Consider the following 22,290-nt stretch of genomic DNA (forward strand, 5'->3'; position numbering starts at 1 on the left):
GAAGTAACACCTGCCTAGACACGTCCATCATAATTAGTGTTTATTTCTTGCTCAGTGTGCCACATCATGCGGCACACTTAAAAAAATCTGACAACAATAATTTTTGACCATATGTGTCCCATTTACCCCTACCCTGGGGAGGTGTAGCATTAATACAGGTTCACTGGTCTTCCACCTATGCAAAACAAATATGTGCACATTATTTTATATGTGGATGCACTCCCAATCAACACATGTGAGGCCTCTCTGGGGCAGAGTAACATAAGTCAGCTATTTTGTCCTGTGTTGCATTATTCAAAGTGTACCAATATACACAGAGCGAGGCAACGTGCACTTGCATGTCTTGGCTACTGTCATTCACGGTAATGGGTTGCTCTTGTGTATCCTTCTGTTGCATAAGTACAATGCTAACCCTTGAGAACTATGGGCATGCGTTTCTGGCTAGCATTGGTACAACCATCCAGAGTTTTGTATTGTTGCTCATCTTATATGTGAGCAGGGATGTTTTCACATATGGGAAATGTTGTTGTAGTCTTTATATTGCAACATTTATTTTGATATTTGTTATAGTGTTTTGTCCTCACATGCCTCAGACATCCCATTTATAAGTTTGTGTGTACTTTGTAAGAACCTTCTGTGTGTCTATCAAGAACATGCATCTTGTTGATACACTCTAATATTACAGTGATAAGGTACACATTGCTCATCATAACAGTGCAATGGATGTAATTGGCGTAGGTGCACATACAAAGGAAGCATGTGCAATTAAGTTGAGCTCACTTTTCTTCAGCCTAAAAAAGTGACTGGTGTGATAGTTACATTATGTTTGTAGACTGTTAAGGCACAACCATACATTTTCTTCTAGAGGTTCCTCTCCTCACATTACAATATGTGATTATGTTTTTAAATAGAAAATTTACAAACACAAATGCTAAATCATTAAGTATTGTTACACATGTTCCATCACATTTACATGTGTGTAGTGAGATCAGTGAGGAGGAAAAAATTCCCATTATCAAGTTGTTCATAGTATCCAATCTTTATGTCTTTGCTGACAGTATAACTGCATTCAATTGTGTTCCTGGGGCTATTTTTTCATTTTTAAATGTATGCATTGTATGTAAGTAATTTCTCAAATTATGAGGATTCCAGTTGAGGCATTGTTGCATGTTACAACAATTACTCAGGTCTCTACTGGGACTAGGTGTGTCTCCTGTAGTTTTCAACACACATAGTATTTAGGGGCCCAAGTGGGCAAGATAAACTACTGCACAAAAAAAGAGTAATATCCTGGCTTCCAAGGAGGGTGGCATGATGTCCTACACAGGACAGATAGGAAAACTGGCCAGGGGACATTCACAAATTTTTACTGGGACATTCTTGATCGGAAACTGGGGAACTCTCCATCTTCCTCCTCTGATGGGTGGTATGCCCCCCCCTTGAAAGTTATGGGGTTTGAATGGAAGGCAGCTGAGAGATAGTGCAAGCCTAAGGCACAAACCCATCAGAGACAGAATATGTAACTCCCATGTTCCCAACACTATTTGTGAGTGCCAGTAAGGCAGCGTTGTAATCCCTAATAAGGGTTTACTAGTTACCCAACAAAGCAACAATATTACTGTTGTGGGAACTTGTTGATGCTATGAAGGAGTCTATCTTAGCCTCCAGGCACTGGATGGATGTATTAATGGCCCCCAGCTGCCTGACAACTTCACTAGTGAAAGATGTAGAAGGCTGCTGTTAGTGTTCCTTCTGCATCATGACAACAGCAATGTCAGCTAGGGACTCATCAATCTCAGGGAGCCAAGAGTAGGTGTCTGTAAGATCCCCTTGTTGTTGTTAAGACACCTATGGACTCCTTCAAGAGTGCCTGCTATGGTCTCTATCCCAAACCGGACCTCATCAGCCATTCACTGCTGGACACCTACCACTTGCCATTGAAAAGCAACTTGGGGTCCTCAGAGTCCTCAACTGTGATATAAAAGGTTAATGGTCCATGTCCAGTGTGTGGTGGATCATCTGGAGTCCCAACGATGACGTCTTCCCTTGCCAGTACTGGAGGAGAAGTTTCAAAAGTGTCCCGAATCTGTTGTAAGGTGTCTTCCTCCATGGGTGGCAGGTTAATGTGTCTTCATTGGGGGGGGGCAGGATGGTGTCCTCAATAGGTTGGGCATCCACGACAGGCTGATCTGCAGGGGGTGTTGGTTGTTCATCTGGAAAGAAATAGAAATATGTTACGAAGATTCCCTGATTGATTATGACATACGTTATTTCTGTAACATTCGGAGAGTATTTTTCTTCACTTTCAAGTGCACAGGGGTATGTGAAACATATGTTTCTACAAGTGAATATGGTCATGTTGTATTATTGTTGCTTTTCACATGACAAAATATGAACATTGCTCACATAATCTCAGTATTCACTAGGGGGACTATTTGTGTAAATTTCACACAATGCAACCCAGCTAGGTAGCTTGCTGCCCTGCCTATAGAGTGAGTGAAGGAATGAGCCACATTTTCTATGTTACGGTACGTTTCTGCTGTCTGCCTGCACTGATGGAAATTTGACTTCTTAGCACCACTGTAGAGACCACTGCATCATGTAGTAAGGGTGCCTGGATTTGCTCTAGCCATCAGTTTGTGGCCCAGCACTAGCCAAGAGATACCAAATATTTGCTATACCTCACACTATCCTGCACTCTGCATTTCACACAGCACTACACACCAAGCTGCCTTGCTGTACTGTCTCGCATGCAATTTGAGCATTATTGCTTCGTAGGGCTCGTATTTCACAATCATCCACACAACACTACACAGCAAGCCACCTTGCTGCTCTGCATGAAAGGGAAAGGGCATGTACATGCCATGATTCCAATTCAATTTTGGAGGGTAATCCTGTAGTTTCATGGCACACACAGAGTGAACTCCGGACTCCACAACACCAAGAGCTAAGGAGCATTTCTAAAGTGGAATGCTCTTTCATAATTGGAATTACGCAACAGCTCAAGCTTACTCCATTCCCTCAGAACCCAAGGAGCTCATCTGCAGAGTCCAGTAAATCTCTTCATTTGGCCCCACTCTCTAGAACTTGTACTTAACTCCTTTGGCAATCGTCATTCAGACCCAGGGACGGTACAAGGGACCCAGGGACTGTACATCATCTTTTACACTGATGACACCCAGATCATACAATAACTTTCAGGAGACACCAACACCACCAACATTTGTTACATTATGCCATTGACCAACATGGCAAACTGTATGTGGGAATAGTTGCTCATATTCAACCTGACAAGATAGAAGTGATGACATTCTGCAACCATTACTCTCTCTGGTTTCTCACATGACTATGCCCAAACACCTCACCATCCAATCACCCCAGATACCTGTCCGTTGCCTGGAAACCTATCTCACCATGAGACTTCAAATTGCCACAATCCCCTTTACCTGCTTGCACATTACTTGCATGGTTAGACATATCTTCTTATGGTTCCCTTCTGATGGCTGTAGGACCATCACCTAGACCTCATCACATGTAGACTGTAAAACACCAATGCCTGCTACTACAGAATCTCTGTATACCTGCTACACAGGAGGCAAACTATCCAAGACACCACTTCCAGACAATTACTCAGCCTACTTTGCGGCACGCACATCATGTAGCATCAGAAAAATACAGTGCCTCCCAATTCAGACACACTGGCAGTTCAAAAAGCTTAGCCACACCTACAAGGCACTACAATACCAGAGACCCACCTAGCTCACACATCATCTACTCTTCCACCACCAACCACCAACCTACCCTCTGCATCGCTTGAACTCACCCATATCCACATGAGCAAGACAGGAGGTAGGTTGTTCTCAGATATGGCAGGCTACACCTGGAACAACTTCCCTCAGCACATCACACATTGTTTTTAGCCTTTACATCTTTTGACATTTATCGTTGGATTGCTAGTTCTCCCCCTTACCTGGCACTGGCCCGGACCCAAGCAGGTGTTGCCTGTGGAGTAGGGTCTCTCGGACGGTGGCAGCCATCTTGGAGGGACAGACTGGTTAGCAGTCTAGTTGGGCGGTAGCCTGCCTACTTTAGGAGCGCTGGCGCGACCGCGCAGCGTCTAATTACTCCTGAGGCTTGAGCCGGGAGCAGAGGAAAGCTTTCACGCTAGATATTCTGAGCGCCCCTCGCGTTGAAGTTCTTGTGAATTGCTGCTGATTTATTTATTTTTTAACTTCGTTACTTGCCATTTTGCACATTGTTTTTAGCCTTTACATCTTTTGACATTTATCGTTGGATTGCTAGTTCTCCCCCTTACCTGCCGCTGGTCCGGACCCGAGCAGGTGTTGCCTGTGGAGTAGGGTCTCTCGGACGGTGGCAGCCATCTTGGAGGGACGGACTGGTTAGCAGTCTAGTTGTGTGGTAGCCTGCCTTCTTTAGGAGCACTGGCGCGACCGCGCAGCGTCCAATTACTCCTGAGGCTTGAGCCGGGAGCAGAGGAAAGTTTTCACGCTAGGTATTCTGAGCGCCCCTCGCGTTGAAGTTCTTGTGAATTGCTGCTGATTTATTTATTTTTTAACTTCATTACTTGCCATTTTGCACATTGTTTTTAGCCTTTACATCTTTTGACATTTATCGTTGGATTGCTAGTTCTCCCCCTTACCTGGCGCTGGTCCGGACCCGAGCAGGTGTTGTCTGAGGAGTAGGGTCTCTCGGACGGTGGCAGCCATCTTGGAGGGATGGACTGGTTAGCAGTCTAGTTGGGCGGTAGCCTGCCTACTTTAGGAGCGCTGGCGCGACCGCGCCACTGGCGCGACGAAGGCGTTCCTAAGGCAAGCCCGTCTGCGCCCGTCCGAGCCCGGGTCGCGCTCAGCGCCCTAACCCCTGGCCAGTTGATATCAAGTATTCCTAGAAAATACCACTACACCAGGGAAACATTAATGGAGCTAAATGGTGGGGGAAGGCACGCCGCCTGTGAGCGCCTGTGGGCTGAGGCTAGAAATAGTCTTCCGCCGGGATCCTGCCCCACCTGTAGAACGCCACTTCCCAAATTGTTTTCTGAACCCATTAGAGCCCTGATGGAGGGTGGACGCTTGGCCAGAAGTTCTACGGAGAAGTTTAGTTGCATTCTAATAAATGCCAGATCTCTGGTGAAACATAGCACGGAATGTGCTAATTTATTGATTGACCAAGGCATTAAGATCGCTTTTATAACAGAAACCTGGACGGACGAGGCGTCCGGGCCTGATTTAGTTAAAGCTACTCCCCCCGGTTTTCATTGGGAGGTGCTCAATAGGCCAGATAAGAAGGGAGGTGGTCTAGCCATCCTCTATCATAGTTCGTTTCAGGGAACATGCAAGGCGCTCAATCTGCCCGCATGTGAGGCACTCGCGTGTAACCTGAGGTTAACAGACCATTTCGCATTTAAGGGAATTTTAATATATAGACCTCCCGGTGCTAGATCCTCTTTTTTCCCTGCGCTGGGAATCCTCCTTGAGGATGCCTTGCTGGGCAATTCCTATACCATACTGGGCGATTTTAATTTCCACTTGGAGCGTGTAGACGACCCGGAAACAGCTCGCCTACTAGATTTTATGGAAGCTGCAGAGCTCTCCCAGCAAGTAGTGGGTCCCTCGCACCTGGCAGGATATACCCTGGATGGGTTTTTTTTAAACCTTCCGGAGTTATCCTTCTCAGGCCTTTTGCCTCTGGCTTGGTCAGACCATGCGGGAGTGCTGTTCAATCTCGCTGTTAGACCCCACAAGCCCAATGGGAAGGACTAACGTGAGCAGAAGGAAATTAAAGCGTGGAACAGTGTGGAAGCTGAGACCCTGTCTATGGTACTAACAGCTTCTCTCACACCCACCTCCAGTGATATGGGGGAGGCTGCCTCCTCGTATACTAGATGGCTTACGCAGGCATGCAAAGACCTTGCACCTCCTAAATTGGTCGTACCCAAAAGAATGGTTCCCTCAGCCCCATGGTATTCGGAGGAATTAAAACTGCAAAAATGCATATACAAGAGACTGGAGCAGAACTGGAGGAAGGGCTAGCTGGATAAGGAAAAGACGATGTATCAAGCAAGCATGGTTACATATGAACAAATGTTACGTGCGGCAAAACAGAAGTTTTATGCAGCTCAAATAGAGGCGGCTAAAAATTCTGCCAAAGAGCTCTCTCACACAATTAGCAATCTGTCCTCTGTTAGATCCGCCCCCGTCCAGTCTAGCACAGAGCTCTGTGAACAGATTGCGTTATTTTTCCAAACTAAAGTCAATAATATCTTCACCAGCCTTTGCGATTCTATTAGGCCGGGTCGGGAGACTGAGTTGGAAGTAGGAGACTTGGTCAAGCCGGCTGGAACCCTAGAGTCTTTCAGGTCTCTAACCCTGCAGGACACATCGGAATTACTAGCCAACGCTAACTCCGGGTCTCCAATGGATCCCTGCCCTTTGAAAATCATTAAATTGGCCCTGGTCCTAATAGCCTGCTATCTTACCTCTATTTTTAATAAGATGTTCGAAGGAGGTCAATTCCCAAAAATATGGAAGGAGGCCTCCATTCTTCCGCTATTAAAAAAACCCAGTCTAGACCCTTTGGATCCGAACAATTTCCGGACCATTTCCCGTCTGCCTCTTCCAGCGAAACTAATTGAAAAGGCAATGAATAAACAACTTAGTGCCTTTCTGAAGAACACCCTTGTGCTTGACTCTTCCCAGTACGGATTCAGGGAAGGACACAGTACGGAATCCGCACTGATCAATGCCACGGAAGATATTAGGTCGGCAGTGGATCAGGGAGGCAGAGCTGTTATGATCCTTCTGGACCTATCGGACGCGTTCGATACGGTCCATCACGGGCTGTTGATAGATCGTTTAAGGAAAGGTGGGATTTGGCGAAAAGCATGGGATCTGCTCAACTCTTTCCTCTCAGACTGTAGCCAAATAGTGGCCTTGGGAAACTTTTCTTCTCAACCCTTCTCTTTACCCTGTGGAGTTCCGCAGGGGTCCTCATTGAGACCCACCCTGTTTAACGTTTATGTTACTTCCCTTGCTCCTATTATTAGACGCTATGGGTTCAGTGTCACATCGTACGCGGATGACACGCAAATCGTAGTGTCCCTACTTCCAGGTCTGGAAAAGGGGGTGGATCTCAACTTTCAGTCTTGCATGTTGGAAGTGGGGCACTGGATGGCTAGTAACTGTCTCAGGCTGAACTCTAATAAAACTGAGGTCATGTTGTTTGGGAACAACGCCAATTTCTGGATGCCCTTATGGTGGCTGCCGGCTCTGGGGGCCCTCCCCATCCCGGTTGATAAGGTAAAAAAATCTAGGGATAGTGGTGGATGCCAAACTTTCCATGGCCTCACAGGTTAAAGCGGTAGCCTCCAAAACAGGGTACATGCTGAGAATTTTGAAAAACATCCTGATTCTGCTTCCACTTGAATGCCGTAAAACGGTGGTTACGGCCCTGGTATTATCTAGATTAGATTATTGCAACAGTTTGTACCTTAATATACAGGAAAATCTGTTGCATAGATTGCAGTTATTGCAAAATGCTGCTGCTAGACTCTTAACAGGCATCCCCAAATTTGCTCCCATTTCAAAGGCTATTCGAGACCTGCACTGGCTTCCAGTCAAAAACAGAGTCCAGTTTAAAGCATTGTGCCTGGTTTTTAAAGCCTTACACGAGGAAGGCTCTGATTTTTAATAAAACAATTTAAATGGTACTCCCCTCCGCGTCGGCTCCGATCATCTGATGCGAAATTGATCACTTTCCCCTTGATAAAAAAGGCCCGCTGGGGCGGGCACAGTTTTTACTTTGGGGCGGCCAAGCTATGGAATAGACTGCCTTTTCACTTGCGATGCATTGATAGCCTGCTGTGTTTTCGAAAATCGCTGAAGACCTGGCTGTTCGTGAATTAAGTTTTCTCTGCCTGACCGGTCAAGGGAGGAGTGGATAAGCGCCAGGACACCTATTTGGTAATCGCGCACTCTACAAATCGCCATAACATAACATAACATAACATCAGTACAACTGCGTCAAATATTGATTTGTGCTGGAAACTGTACACCTGGCTCTTTGAGTGTAACTACTTGCACTGCGCACACCTACTCAGCACCTGGAGACCCTCTCAGGTGACACATTGATCCTTTAAAATCAATCAATCAATCAATCAATCACTGAACTTGTAAAGCACACTACTCACCCGTGAGGGTCTCAAGGCCCTGCGGGGGGGGGGGGGCTGCTGCTACTGCTCGAAGAGCCAGGTTTGAGGAGCTTCCTGAAGGTGAGCTGGTCCTGGGTCTGCCGTAGGTGGGTAGGGAGGGTGTTCCAGGTCTTGGCAGCGAGGAAGTAGAAGGATCTGCCTCCTGGGGTGGTACGCTGGATTCGTGGGACGTCGGCGAGGGCGAGGCTGGCGGAGCAGAGCTGGCGGGCGGGGGTGTAGAAGTTGAGTCTGTTGTTCAGGTAGGCTGGTCCGGTGTTGTGGAGTGCTTTGTGAGCGTGGGTGAGGAGCTTGAAGGTGATCCTCTTGTTGATGGGGAGCCAGTGAAGGTCTCTGAGGTGAGGGGTGATGTGGCTGTGTCGGGGGAGGTTGAGGATCAGGCGGGCTGAGGCGTTCTGGATGCGTTGTAGTCGCTGTAGGTGTTTGGTCGGGATTCCTGCGTAGAGTGCGTTGCCGTAGTCCAGCCTGCTTCTGACGAGGGCTTGGGTCACCGTTCTTCTGGTTTCGATCAGGATCCACTTGTAGATCCTGCGAAGCATGCGGAGGGTGTTGTAGCAGGAGGAGGAGACGGCGCTGACCTGTTTGGACATGGAGCGGGAGGAGCCGATGATGAATCCCAAGTTGCGTGCGTGATCCACTTGCGTCGGTGCTGTTCCTAGTGTTGTCGGCCACCAGGAGTCGTCCCAGGCAGATGGGGTAGGGCCGAGGATGAGGACCTCCGTCTTGTCCGAGTTCAGCTTCAGGCGGCTGCTCCTCATCCACTCGGCGACTGCCTTCATACCCTCGTGGAGGTTGGCTTTGGCGGTATGCGGGTCCTTGGTAAGGGAGAGGATGAGCTGGGTGTCGTCGGCGTAGGAGATGATGTTCAGGTCGTGTTGGCGGACGACTTGTGCGAGGGGGGCCATGTAGATGTTGAACAGCGTCGGGCTGAGGGATGAGCCCTGGGGTACGCCCTAGATGAGGTTGGTAGCTTTGGAACGGTAGGGTGGGAGGCGGACACTCTCGGTTCTGTCGGAGAGGAAGAAAGTGGTCCAGTCCAGGGCTTTCTCCCGGATACCGGCTTCTTGGAGGCGTGTTCTTAGTGTGTGGTGGCAGACCGTGCCGAAGGTGGCTGACAGGTCCAGGAGGATGAGGGCTGAGGTTTCGCCGTTGTCTAGTTGGAGTCGGATGTCGTCTGTGGTGGCAATGAGGGCTGTCTCGGTGCTGTGGTTCTGTCTGAAACCGGATTGCGACGGGTCTAGGATGTTGTTGTGCTCGAGGTGGCGGGTCAGCTGTATGTTGGCGATTTTCTCAATGATCTTCACCGGGAAGGGGAGCAGGAAGATGGGGCGGAATTTCTTGAGCTCCTTGGGGTCCGCCTTGGGCTTTTTGAGGAGGGCGTTGATTTCGGCGTGCTTCCAGCTTTCCAGGAATGTCGCTGAGTCGAAGGAGATGTTGATGACCTTTCGTAGTTGGGGTACGATGGTGGCGTCTGCTTTGTTGAACACGTGGTGTGGGCAGGGGTCTGCTGGCAATCCTGAGTGGATGGAGTTCATGATCTTTTGTGTCTCGTCGTCGTTGACTTGGGCCCAGGAGGTCAGCTGGTTGGTGTAAGTGGTGTTCGGGGTGGGGTCTGTCGTGGTCGGGACTGGTGGTGCGTTGAAACTGTCGTGGATGTCGATGATCTTGCGGCGGAAGAAGGTGGCCAGTGAGTCGCACAGTCCTTGCGAGGGCGGGATGTCGTTGGTGTTGGCGCTGGGGTTGGAGAGTTCCTTGACGATGCTGAAGAGCTCTTTGCAATCGTGTGCATTGTTGTCCAGGCGGGCTTTGAAGGAGGATCTCTTGGTTGTTCTGATGAGTTGGTGGTGTTTGCGAATGGCGTCGTTGTGGACAGCTTAGTTGTCTGGCGTGCAGTCTTGGAGCCATTTTTTCTCTAGCATCCGGCATGTGTGTTTGGAGGTCTGGAGTTCTTTGGTGAACCAGGTGGCTTTCTTGCTGGAGTGGTTGATGGAGGGCTTCTTTAGCGGGGCGAGGGTGTTGGCACAGTCTTCGATCCACTGTCTGAGGTTTCGGGCGGTGGTGTCTGGGTCGGTGGGGTCGGTTGGTGGGTCCAGGGCGAGGGTGGATGTCAGTTGGTTCTCGGTGATTTTGCCCCAGCTGCGGCGAGGTAGCTGTTGAGTGTGGTGGTGCATGGTTGCTTTCTTGAATGTGAAGTGGATGCAGTGGTGGTCGGTCCAGTGGAGTTTGGTGGTGTTGTTGAAGGCAACGTGGGTGCTAGTGGAGAAGATGGGGTCGAGCGTGTGGCCGGCGGCGTGGGTGGGTTCGGTGACAAGTTGTCGGAGGCCGAGGTTGGCGAGGTTGGCGATCAGGGTGGCGTCGTTGTTGTTTTCGAGGTGGTAGTTCAGGTCCCCGAGAGAGATGTAGTCCGTGGAGGCGAGTGCGTGGGTGGTGGCGAGGTCGGCGAACATAGCCAGATTGACTGACGTTACATTACAGTACACTTTTGCCTACCTGGCCCCAACACAAACACAATTGTGTCATGGTGCAAGGGGGCCTATATTGGCAGTGACATATGTGCCACGTTTCTAGGGTCTACGTATGATGTGCATCTCCAATCCAGGTTTTCCACTTTGTTATTCTGTGACTTGTAGTCCTATTTTGTGAAGGGATGAGTGGCACTACAAGTCCCAGTATTGAAAGGAAATACCTTGTCGCTGGCAGCATATCATGCAGGGACATGGAAAACGTACCTGGGCTGGGCTGGTATAATTGTTACTGCCTAAGGACAGGACAGTTATGTGAAGGATGAGTTAAAATGTGGGGCAATCCTGCCTTTTCATGCAGCGCAGCACAGCACAGCTAAGTGTGTTTCTGTATTGCCCTGCATAACAATTTGCTAACATATGGTCCCTTGTTTTCACTCACCCTGTAGTCCTTGCTGGTCCTCTACTTCAGCACTGCCATGCCCTTCGACTCCAGCTACCAAATCTGTTAGAATGAGGGATGCCACCTGCTCCTCCAATGGATCCAACTGTCCTGAACATCAGGTCCTCCTCTGGTCCTCATGGCTGCCTTAAGGTCCCTGCCTAGTTTTTCTGTGGTCATGTACTTGTAGCCGTGCACTCCAGGGTTGTCACTTTTGTTTGTGCTATTCAATTTATTTTGTCCACTATGGATTGCCAAATGGCATCCTTGCTACCTAATGGCAATTTTGAGGTGACAAATAGGAGATGTTCATTTTTGTCACCTCACTCATTAAGATCTGATTTTCATCCTCATTAAAGTTAGACATCCTCTTCCTGTTCCCCTGGGATGGTGGCAAGTCTTCTGTGTTGGATATGCTATCCTCCAGGCTCCCTGAGGCTCGCCCCATGCTTTTTTGTATTGACGAGTTCTGCTGTATTGTTTGTATTGCTTTTTCAAATGTTCCCATGATGCAAAGCACTCCTGTGTGACGCAATGCTGATTTGTGGCTCATATAGGTGCTTTGCGACACACAAATCAGCTTTATGACATGTAGGGAGTACTTGCTTTACGGCACTTTGTACCATTTCCGACACCATTGCATCAGAATTCCTGAAGCATCTTTGGTTCTTGAGCTGTGGTGCACTAGACCACAAATACGGCATATCCATGGTGAAGGGAAATGCTGCAACACAGCTCAGATTTTTCTGACGCCATGCTGCATTGTGCAGTATTGCTTCAGCGTTGATGCCCCCTGGCTGGTTTCTTTCTCTCTCGTCCTCTCATCTTCCATTGAAACATAAAAGCTATTTATTTAGAAGCATTCTTTATGAAGAGTTGTTTTTGAAATCGTTCCATAAGCTACCTTTTTCTAGTGTGCCATGTAATTCTGTTTATAATGCAACACATTCTGTTTAGAAGAGATGCTGCTAGGAGGATATCTATAATTGTGTAATATATATATCTAGCAAATTGCATTAACTTGAGCACTCTGTGTTCATAATGTCTGCTTAATTGCCTAGCATGAATATAAGATAATTGTAAAACAAAATCATTAATGTATGAGTCTTCGAAGAATTCTAATTGTGAATGCAATCGATTCTTTAAATTACTCTGCAGGAACTGTTGTCTAAACGATGGTTGTTTGTGGTTATTTCAAAGCACACACTTGAAGAGCTATTCTGATGCTAGCAAACACACAAGCAGAGACCTAATTGCCCATCAGGCTGGATTGTCTGATTTTGAACAAATATATAAAATTAAACACATAATTGTGTTAGAGCACATTATATTATATTTATATAAAACAGTAGCACAAAGTGACTGAAAGCAATAACATATCAGTGGCATAGCAAAGGGGGGGTAGGGGTATGGGTTTTGGGGCTGGTGACCTCCCCCCCACTTGACCTGCGGCCGTCACGGCAAACGCAGGGATCACCAGCACCCCCCACTCCCCTACTCCTACCTGTGGCTGTCGCAGGGCGGCATATGCAGGGACTGCCATGAGCGCCAAAGGTCTAGCTAAGCCACTGTAACTTATACTCCATTGAAGTGATGGGTAAGATGTGTTCATATGCATATTGCAATCTTAGTACTCAGTGAAAAGCACAAACACAAGCTATCCAATCAAACATAAAGCCACCAACCACAAAGAAGTAAGGGTCATAAGGTACTAATATATGGTCGTAAAATACTAGTCGCAATTTGAGACAGTATTTTTACATCAGTAAAAAGTTTTAAGAACCGACCTATGTTCTAATAGTTCAGTTCTTAGAAATCAGAAATGTAGTTGGTCAGAATCAAACCTACCTCATGCATAATAATGAGACAAGGTTGCAAATTCTTACTCACTACGATTTTGTTGTCATCACAGGGATGGTGGTCTTCTGGGGTCAGCAGATCACAATGTCTCTAATTGCTTTTAAATAAGTAAACATTTTTTTTTAAATGCTGCTTCTTTTCCATAAATGAAAATGTTATAAGATAAAAGAAATCAGAGGTCTTATAGACCAATTCCTAGTCCTAAAATATTTTTTTTTCAACATTCACACTTGGGAAGGGGTCATTTAGGTACCCTGCACTATTTGCAAATGGGTTACCATTACCTTTGTGTAGTCAGTAGAATATTAATGTTTTACAACCAGATTTCAGCCTCAGAATATTGTTATATACCACAAGGAATTGGTATTTGATAGAGACATCCTAAAATCGCCCTTCCAAATACTGATTGGGTACGGTTTTCTAAATGCATTAAATGATTCAGAAAATCTTTGTTAAATTGACTTAGTACATTTGACAAGGGTCTTAAGCATTTGCAAACCCTGATTTACTGAATCAGTGTGTTTGTGAATGCTAAAATCCTTTTGAACATCTGGCCCTTAAACCCAGGTGAAATTTCCGCTATACCTGCAAAATCTTGAGTAATGTTGTGTTCTGCTTGTTGTACTAAATTCACCAAATTACACTGCCACCACTGTTTAATGTGATTACTCTGTGTTGTGGATTTTCAAATTTGTGTGGGTAAACATCCTCTTGCAGGGGCATAGCAAACCAAAGGAACAAACAGGAAAGGAGCAGCAGTTATTTTTTGTACTAGTTGCTTTTTGGGCTATTCTTTTAGAATGAAATGTGTCAAAAATAGAAATGAGGGTACATTTTGAACTTAAATATGATGCTAAATGCCATTTTTTTTTTGCATAGTTTTGTTCAATTTTTCCAAAATGTTGCATAAATAAGCCAAAGGAAAGTAGATTAGACACTTCGTGTGCTCACCACTCCCTAACTTTAGCACTGAAAAGCTTACCCCATGATAAGGTTTTAATAGCAAACTTGCGGAAAGAGTATAAGATAGCTGTCCATAGCCGGAAAGCAGAGATTAAGGCAGAGGCATGGCACGCGTTATTATCTGTCGAGGTACTAAAGGATAGCTCAAAATTCTGGGCAATTATTAATACCCCTTTCTCCTCTGGTGTGGATAATGAGATACAGGAAAGTAACATCACAGAGGCACAATGGTTGTCCCATTTTGAGGCAATTTATGCCTCTATTGAGGCACAGGACATGTTCCCTAGGCCACTACCTGATCAAGCTACAGCTCCACTTGTTTTTTCTGAGGAGGAAGTTAAGAAAGCTATTAGTGAGACCTCTAGAAATAAGGCTCCTGGCCCAGACTGCGTTCCTGTAGACCTCTATAAAAGTGAACTCAAATTTTGGGCCAAAATCCTGTTAAATGTCTTTAATGCCTCTGGTTTATTAGGGTTCCCTGCATCAGGCTCCCAATCGATTATTATACCGATTTTTTAAAAAGGTCAGAGAGGGGATCCGCGGTGGTATAGACCGAAATCCCTGATCGACTCCTCTGTTAAAATATTAGGAAAAGTGATTTTAACAAAAAGTTTAGACTGGGCAATTAAGAAGATGACCATATCTAACTTACAATATGGGTTTAGAAAAGGCAGAAGCACCATGGACCAGTGCCTTAATTTATATTTATTAATAAGTAAATATACTGTGGCAAAAGAAGGATGTCTAAGGATTACATTTAGTGATCTATCCTCAGCGTTTGACCTGGTTAACAGGTCAAAGCTATGGAATATTTTGCTGGATAAAGGTCTTTATCCATGTCTAGTGCATTTCCTGGCTGACCTCCATCAAGATCTTACTGCCTCGGTTAGGATTTCCCAGGATGGTAAACACACAAGTATTTTTAAATCAGGCAGGGGCGTCCGTCAGGGGTGCATTCTGGCGCCCCTGCTTTTCACACTTTACATGAACGACCTGGATAAGACTTTACTGGAGGCGTCCCTGGATATCCCACGTGTAGGAGACTGTCCCATCCCGGTTCTCCTGTACGCGGATGACGCAGTTCTTTTAGCACAAACTGCGGTAGGCCTCCAGCGGCTTTTAGACGCCTTTGGGGCCTACATGCATTCATTGGATCTGGTAGTAAATAATGGAAAGTCTCACAATATGTCAACTGGTTCTAGAGCAAGAAAATCTAAATCTTTTTATTGTATTGGGTTGGAAGTGACTTTGGTCTCTTCTTTTACTTATTTAGGGGTTGTTTTTGATGATAGGTCTTCTTGGATACCCCAGCAAAAAATTAAAAAGATTGCAATCATCCGATCTTCCTTAGGTTTATTAGGGTTTGCACAGCGGTTGGGGGCCAGACCCATTGAGGGTATATTAAAAATATAAAGAGAAAAGTGCCTGATGATTACGGCCTATGGCTCCTCTATATGGGGATTTAAAGAGCAGGTTGGGATTCAAGTAGCGGAAAATACATTTTTACGTAGCCTTTTGTCCGTACCACAATCTACCCCAACTTTCTCTATACACCAGGACCTGGGGTTAGGTTACGTTTCTGATAATTTGAATACAGCCCCGCTGCTCTGTTGGCTCAAAACCTGGTTAAACCCTGAACTGACCCTGACTCACCAGATCTTACGGTACTGTGTAAATTCGATAACTCTAATAAGATTAAGTGGTTGTCTTATGTTAGATGTATGCTAACTAAAATAAGGCGGCCAGAGCTATTTGAAGTTCCGGAAAGGATCCAGAAGGAGGATGTGTTGTGGGTGAAAACTAATTTTAAGAACCTATTGAGCTTGGAACGGGAAGAACATGAGTTATGTAAACCCTTAGTTAGGGCCCATTTTTTTATTAGAAACTAATATCCTTATTGAACCTTATCTGGTAACAGTGAATAAGCCATTCCATCGCTGGCTCCTAACTAGGTTCTGTTTCAATTTGGTTCCTCTTTTATTAGGTGACTTCCAGGGGTGGTGTAAACCTGAGGATGCAGAATCTTGTCAATGTGACAATTGTTCATCCCAGGATACTCTACATTTTATGATGTTTTGTCATTTTTATATTGATATTCGTATGAAGTATTTAATCCCCATCCTGAGAGGAAGGGGTTTTCTGCAGGTCAGACCAGCACTACTTTATCTGCAGACGCTGAGCAACCCCTGGGATATTTTTAACATTGCGTGTTTTCTGGTTGCTGCTGTGAGGCTCAAGAAAAATAGAAAATTGCTGTTGAATACTGTCTAAATCCTATTGTTATTCTATATGCAAATCAAAAAGTCAGAGAATTCTGGATATAATGAATTTTATAAGAGTGATTGTTTTATATATTTTGTCTTAACGTTTGTATTAATTGTCTTTTTTTTAATTGTATTTTTGTACCACAGTAACACTGATATAAAGTATATTACAGTTTTGAAAATTCATGAATTCATATGATCACTAAAAACACCCCAAATGCCTAATCCAATCTTACGTTTCTTGGTCCCTTTTACAGACTATAAACTCAACTCTAAAGGAAATAAATTGTACATTTTTGCCCGTCATCGTTCGAAAAGAGGAGGTTCAGATTGTAGCCACTCAGCAGCAGTACACAGCCGAGCAACCGTCATAGCAATAAAAATGAAATATCGATGTTTATACAAAGGAGTCCCCTTGTCAAGTTTAGGCCCAATTCCCAAAAGCATAATGGCGGGGGTGATAAACATCGAAGTCTCCATTATCATAGACATAAACTTCTCAATCCCCGTACTATATGTTAATAGTTTAGAACAACTGAAAAAGACATGAAGACTATCCGAAAACATTTGCCATCGTACCCTCCCCCCCATTTGAAAATACGTGCTGGCGTGTAATACAAATTAAAAACAGTTTTGAAAAATTGCACTTTCAAATTCGCAGAGAGTAAAACTTCCTTAGATCTCATAATGGCATCCTCTATACATAAATTATCTACCCCCAATATCATAGACCATTTGGAGTTATGTTTTTCTAAGTCGTCTACTCTATAAGATAGTAATATCTTATATAGCACCCCAATCTTCTCCTGTCGCCTAACAGCCTCAACTACTAGATTAGGTACAGCTGATACATTTTTCCGATTTATGAAATCTCGAATTTGAAAAAATTAAAAAAATTGAAATTTTGACAAATTATACTATCTGGCTAATTCTTCATAAGACATAAGGGATCCACCAGTAACAAAGAAATGCCCTAGTTGAAAAATACCTTTCCTCCTCCAACCAAGTGCTACACTATCCAAGAAAATTGGGGGAAGAATTTTCACAGCATCCGTGGGGGTGTATTGAGATAGTCTCTCCACTACACCTAATTTGCGAATTCTCTTCCATACTTTAAAAGCGGATTCCAATACTTTGAACCTAGTCCGCTTAAAATTGCTGCCATCAATTTGTTTGAACAAACATTGTCGTGCCTCTGGCCCCAATAAGATCTGAAAAATCGAAGAGGCCGCCGCTCTGTTAGCAACATCCTCCCCCGTCAGTAAAACCCGCATTTTTAACAAAAAATATGCATAAAAGTACAGAGCAAAGTCAATAATGGCTAGACATCCACGTTCAATTGGTAACGTCATGAATCTGGTGGCACGTCTAGGTTTTCCGGGGGCCCAAAGAAATTTAGCACACATAGATTGTAGGTGTTGAAGTTGGGCCCCTGTCACTTCCAAAGGTATCGACCTAAATAAGTATAATACCTTTGGTAAAACATTCATTTTGATGATGTTGCATCTGCCTATTAGCGTAAACTGTAAACGAGCCCACCTATCTAATGATTTCTTAATATTACGTAACAACGCGGTCCAGTTAGCATTAACAACTTCCAGCATTGATGACCTTATTTTAATACCCAAATATGTCACTTCGTTTAACACTCTATCATCATCCAGTACAAGATTATCAGTGCACAATATTTGAGTTTTAGTGACATTCAATGAGTAACCTGATATCTGACCGAAAAGTGTTGCTAACCGCTCAATCTCTTGAAGTGCAGAATATGGGTCGACCGAGGTCACCGCGATGTCATCAGCGTAAGCAAACACTGAATATGGAGTATTTTGTACAACAAAGGGCTTGATCAGAGGGCTGTTACCTAACTGCTCAATAAACGGGTTGATGTATAAGGCAATGAGCAGCGGTGAACAAGGGCACCCTTGCCTTGTGCCCCTAGTAATAACAACAACATCCGATAATAGGCCCATTGATGCAATCTTAGCGACTGGCGAAGTGTACAATACCTGCAGGGCAGTCATAAACCTTTTCCCAAAACCCAGTCGAGACATCAATTCCCACAGGTACTCCCACTCCACACGATCGAATGCCTTCTCCGCATCCAATAAGATGAACCCAAGGTCCTGTTTCTCTGTCTGGGCAACATCAAAAAGTGTCACCACCTTATTTACAGGAGTAATAGTCCCTCGTGATGGTATAAGGCCATGCTGATTTTGAGAGATTAATGAGTTAATAATCTTAGAAAGACGGGAAGCAAGAATCTTCGAATACATTTTACCTTCACAATTTAATAAAGAAATAGGGCGGTATGACCCCATCAGTTCTGGACCCTTACCCTTTTTGCTAAAACCACTATGGTAGCTTCTGCCCAAGATTTAGGAGCATGTCCCGCCTGAGCAGCCCTGAATGTAGTCAACATATCATCTTTTATTAAATTTAAAAAAAGCTTATAAATCTCTGTCGGGAGCTTGTCAGGTCCGCCCGCCTTCCCTAAGGCTAAACTATTAACCGCCAATTCTAACTCTCCCATCGTAATTGGACATTCTAACTGCGCCGCATCAGCAGGATCTAAATGTGAAATAACCCCGTCCAGACACCTACCAAAATCAATTCCCTTCTCTACCTGTTTTGCGTAAAGCTCAGTATAAAACTGATGAAAAATAGATAAAATCCTTGCGGGGTCCTGACAAGCTATTCCCGCTTTATCCTTTAGAACCTTAATACAGCGTGCAGATTCTTTCATGCGCAGCTTTAATGCTAAGCAGCACCTACCAAGTGCCTCGCCAAACTCATGATTTTGTTTTTTATAAGCCAGATATTTTCTGGCATTCTCTATATTCCATACTCCCTGAATTTTTGCCCAGGATATAGCAACAGCCTCTTCTAGCTCCGATATATTGTTGCCTTGCAGTGTTATACCCCGAGTTAATTTACCATCAGCATCTCTCAGAGCGGAATATAGTGTTCAATCTCTAATTTTCTCTTTCTTTGCTGATTAAAACTAAATCTTAATACCTCCCCTCTAAAACATGCTTTAAACGTATCCCAAACAATTGCACTATGAGCGGAGTATCTATTATTCTCAAAAAATTCATTAATCCAACAGGACATGTGATCTCTAAAATCGTCATTTAAACAGAGTTTTCGATCAAATGAAAACAGTTTAGGAGGTGCGTGACAACCAGCAGCAGCAATTTCTAACACAATTGGTGAATGATCCGAAGATATCCTCGGAAAAATTTTAACCGAGGCCCCTACCAAAGAAACACTAGGTGCAAAAAAGTAATCCAATCACACCATCTTTTTATGGGGAAAAGAGTAAAAAGTATACCCTGATTCCAGCGGATGTAGTTTACCCCAAACATCCACAATACCATGATCATTTACAAGATTATATAGGGCATTAAATACCCGTGGTTTGTGACCTTTATACCATCGGGGACCATTCTGCAACTCCTGATTAGTTTAATTAATATTTATATCCCCGCAAATTAACAGCAGGGTCCCCCAAGTTGCTAACTATATATTTAGCTCCTCCAAAATAGTTGCCTCATCTAGATTAGACCCATAAATGGTGCAAACTGTATATTTACTATCCCCTAATCTGCATTCGGCAATGGCCCATCTACCAAAGTTGTCTGCCAAACTTCGTCCTGTAGCTTGTACATTAGGTTTAGCCAAGATCGCCACCCCCGGTTCATTGAAACTTGCTGTGAGGACACAACCAGCGAGTACCCAAGTGTTTCTAGAATTGACCGTTGACTCCACGGTATATGTGTCTCTTGAAGACAAACCAAATCTGGCTGATTATTTCGCAGTTCTGCAGCTACCCTGTTCCTTTTGTTCCAATTATTAAGGCCGGAGACATTTAATGAACAAATCTTTATCCCCTTAAATACCATAGCAGCAGCCGAAAAAAGTAGCAACTTTACAGACATTGAAAATCGTTTTTAGAGCTTTTTTGTAGAAATAAAGAATGCTTAATTTTTCATTTTTGCTTATGCTTGGCCTTCATATAACATGAACATGAACGACATAGTAGCAGACATACATTCCCATATGACATGTAACATACCAATGGATTGTTCTATATTCTCTCTGTTAGTTACTATGGACATTTTACCCCACCAATGTGACCCCCTCCCCTCCCTCGTGCCCCAGAGACACTCAGCCCCCCACCCCCACCCCCTGCCGTAACAAGGCTTTAGGACCAATGGTCCTGTAGATGCAGGCTCCCGAGGACCCCCTGCCATTACTCGTGGATCTGATTCCTTAATAAACAAAAATACAACCCTGTATCATAAAGAAAAAAAAAGAAAGAAAAGGGAGAAAACCCAGCAGTGGCTGTCTGCCATTAAACTAAAGAGAAGAGAAAGAAAGACAGCTTCCCTAAATTGAACTCAGAAATTCCTTAGCAGACCCTTCACTAGTAAAAAAACGAGTATGATCATTAATAATCACTTTTAACTTTTCGGGGTTCAGTAAGTATGCTTAGGCCCTGTTAGCCTGGAATTGTACAATCAACTCCCGCAATTGCCATCGAAGCTCTACCGTAGACCGGCAAAAATCTGGTCACAAAAAAAACTCGAAATCTCCCCCTGCTCTCTTTTTTTGTCGGGTCGTGCTAAGTGAAACACCTCCTCTCGTGCCAAAAAACTGTTAAATGAGATTAAAAAAGCTCTTGGTTTATCATTGAGCTGGCCAGAGTGAGGTTGAATGTTAAATGGAAACCGGTGGGCACGTTCAATCTCTCTGTCCCAGTCCCACTTAGTCAGCTCAGGGAATGCCATTTTAAATAGTTCTACAATTAAACAGCGCAGATCCTGCCCTTCCTTCCCTTCCGGGATCTGAAGCACTCTCAGATTGTTCCTGCGTGCTGGATTTTCAATATCAGCCAACTTCCATTGAGTATCATCCCTAACCGATTGAATGGAGGTAGTCAGTTTTTTTTGTTGAGCCAGTTCGTCCTCTAAGTTAGAAATTCGAGCTTCTGCCTCGTTAAATCTTGCAACAAAATCAGCGTGAGATTTAGTCATTCGTCAAACTGAATTCTGTAATTTCCGACATATATTTTGAACTCTCTGGCTCTCTTCCCGTGTTTCAGCTCGATGAGACATAATCAATTAATAAATTAATGAAAGGGAGATATCTTCTCCAAGATTTTGTGCATTTTGTGCATCATCAGCCAATTGCAGTGCCTTTGCCATCTCCCCCTTGCTGGCATTCAGTTCTAATTTCTTCCGAACAGTATGGGGGCTACCTTCCATAAGATCCCCAGATTCCTCCAAAAACAAACTACTATGATCACTACCATCGGCAACACTCATCTGGACGTCATACTGATTTGCCAGGTCCTCGCAAGAAGAAGTTGAATGATCTGATAAAGAATAAAAATCCCCAGACTCTGCATCAGGTACCAGCATTTGAACCTCAACTTGTGAACTGGCTAGAATATTCAGGTGTTGGCCCCCTCTTGAGGTCCCCAAGTCTTTGTGATCAAGACTTCCGGAGCTTTCGGTATTTCCACTGTTATCCTCCAAGTTGGTATCATAAGCAAGCGGGGGGCCTACTAAGATCCTGGACTGTGAATCCATAATACACTTTTGCTCTTCCACCCCGGCTTCTATAACGGGTGTCACATCCATATCCATAACCTTATCCAGCGTGTCCAGTATGCCCTCAAGATTAGATTGAGCAGCGGAATTCTGGTCTACTAGGTCGGGGCTCCCTTCCGTGAGAGGGACAAATTGTTTCCCCTTGCGCTTGTCTTTAACGGCCAAGAAGATCGCCGGTATCTTTTTCCTCTCCATCGGACCCCCCTTCGCCTTAGTAAGAGCAGCATCGGTAATGACAGTTTTTGCCGTGTTCTCACATGCTGCAACAGAGCCATCTCTCACCTGTAATCCCGGGACAGACGTAGTATCCGTATGCTCATTGTCCTGACCGCGAGGTCGCCCTCGCGTTCCTTTCGGGGGCATTTCCAATCGTTTTCCCTTCCCCTGCTCACGAACCGAAACCAGAGACAGCCTCTGGGCGTACCGCGAGCTACCAAGCGGGAACGCCCACAAG

This window comes from Triturus cristatus, chromosome 6 (genome assembly GCF_964204655.1).
Source record: "Triturus cristatus chromosome 6, aTriCri1.1, whole genome shotgun sequence".
Lineage (NCBI taxonomy): Eukaryota > Metazoa > Chordata > Amphibia > Caudata > Salamandridae > Triturus > Triturus cristatus.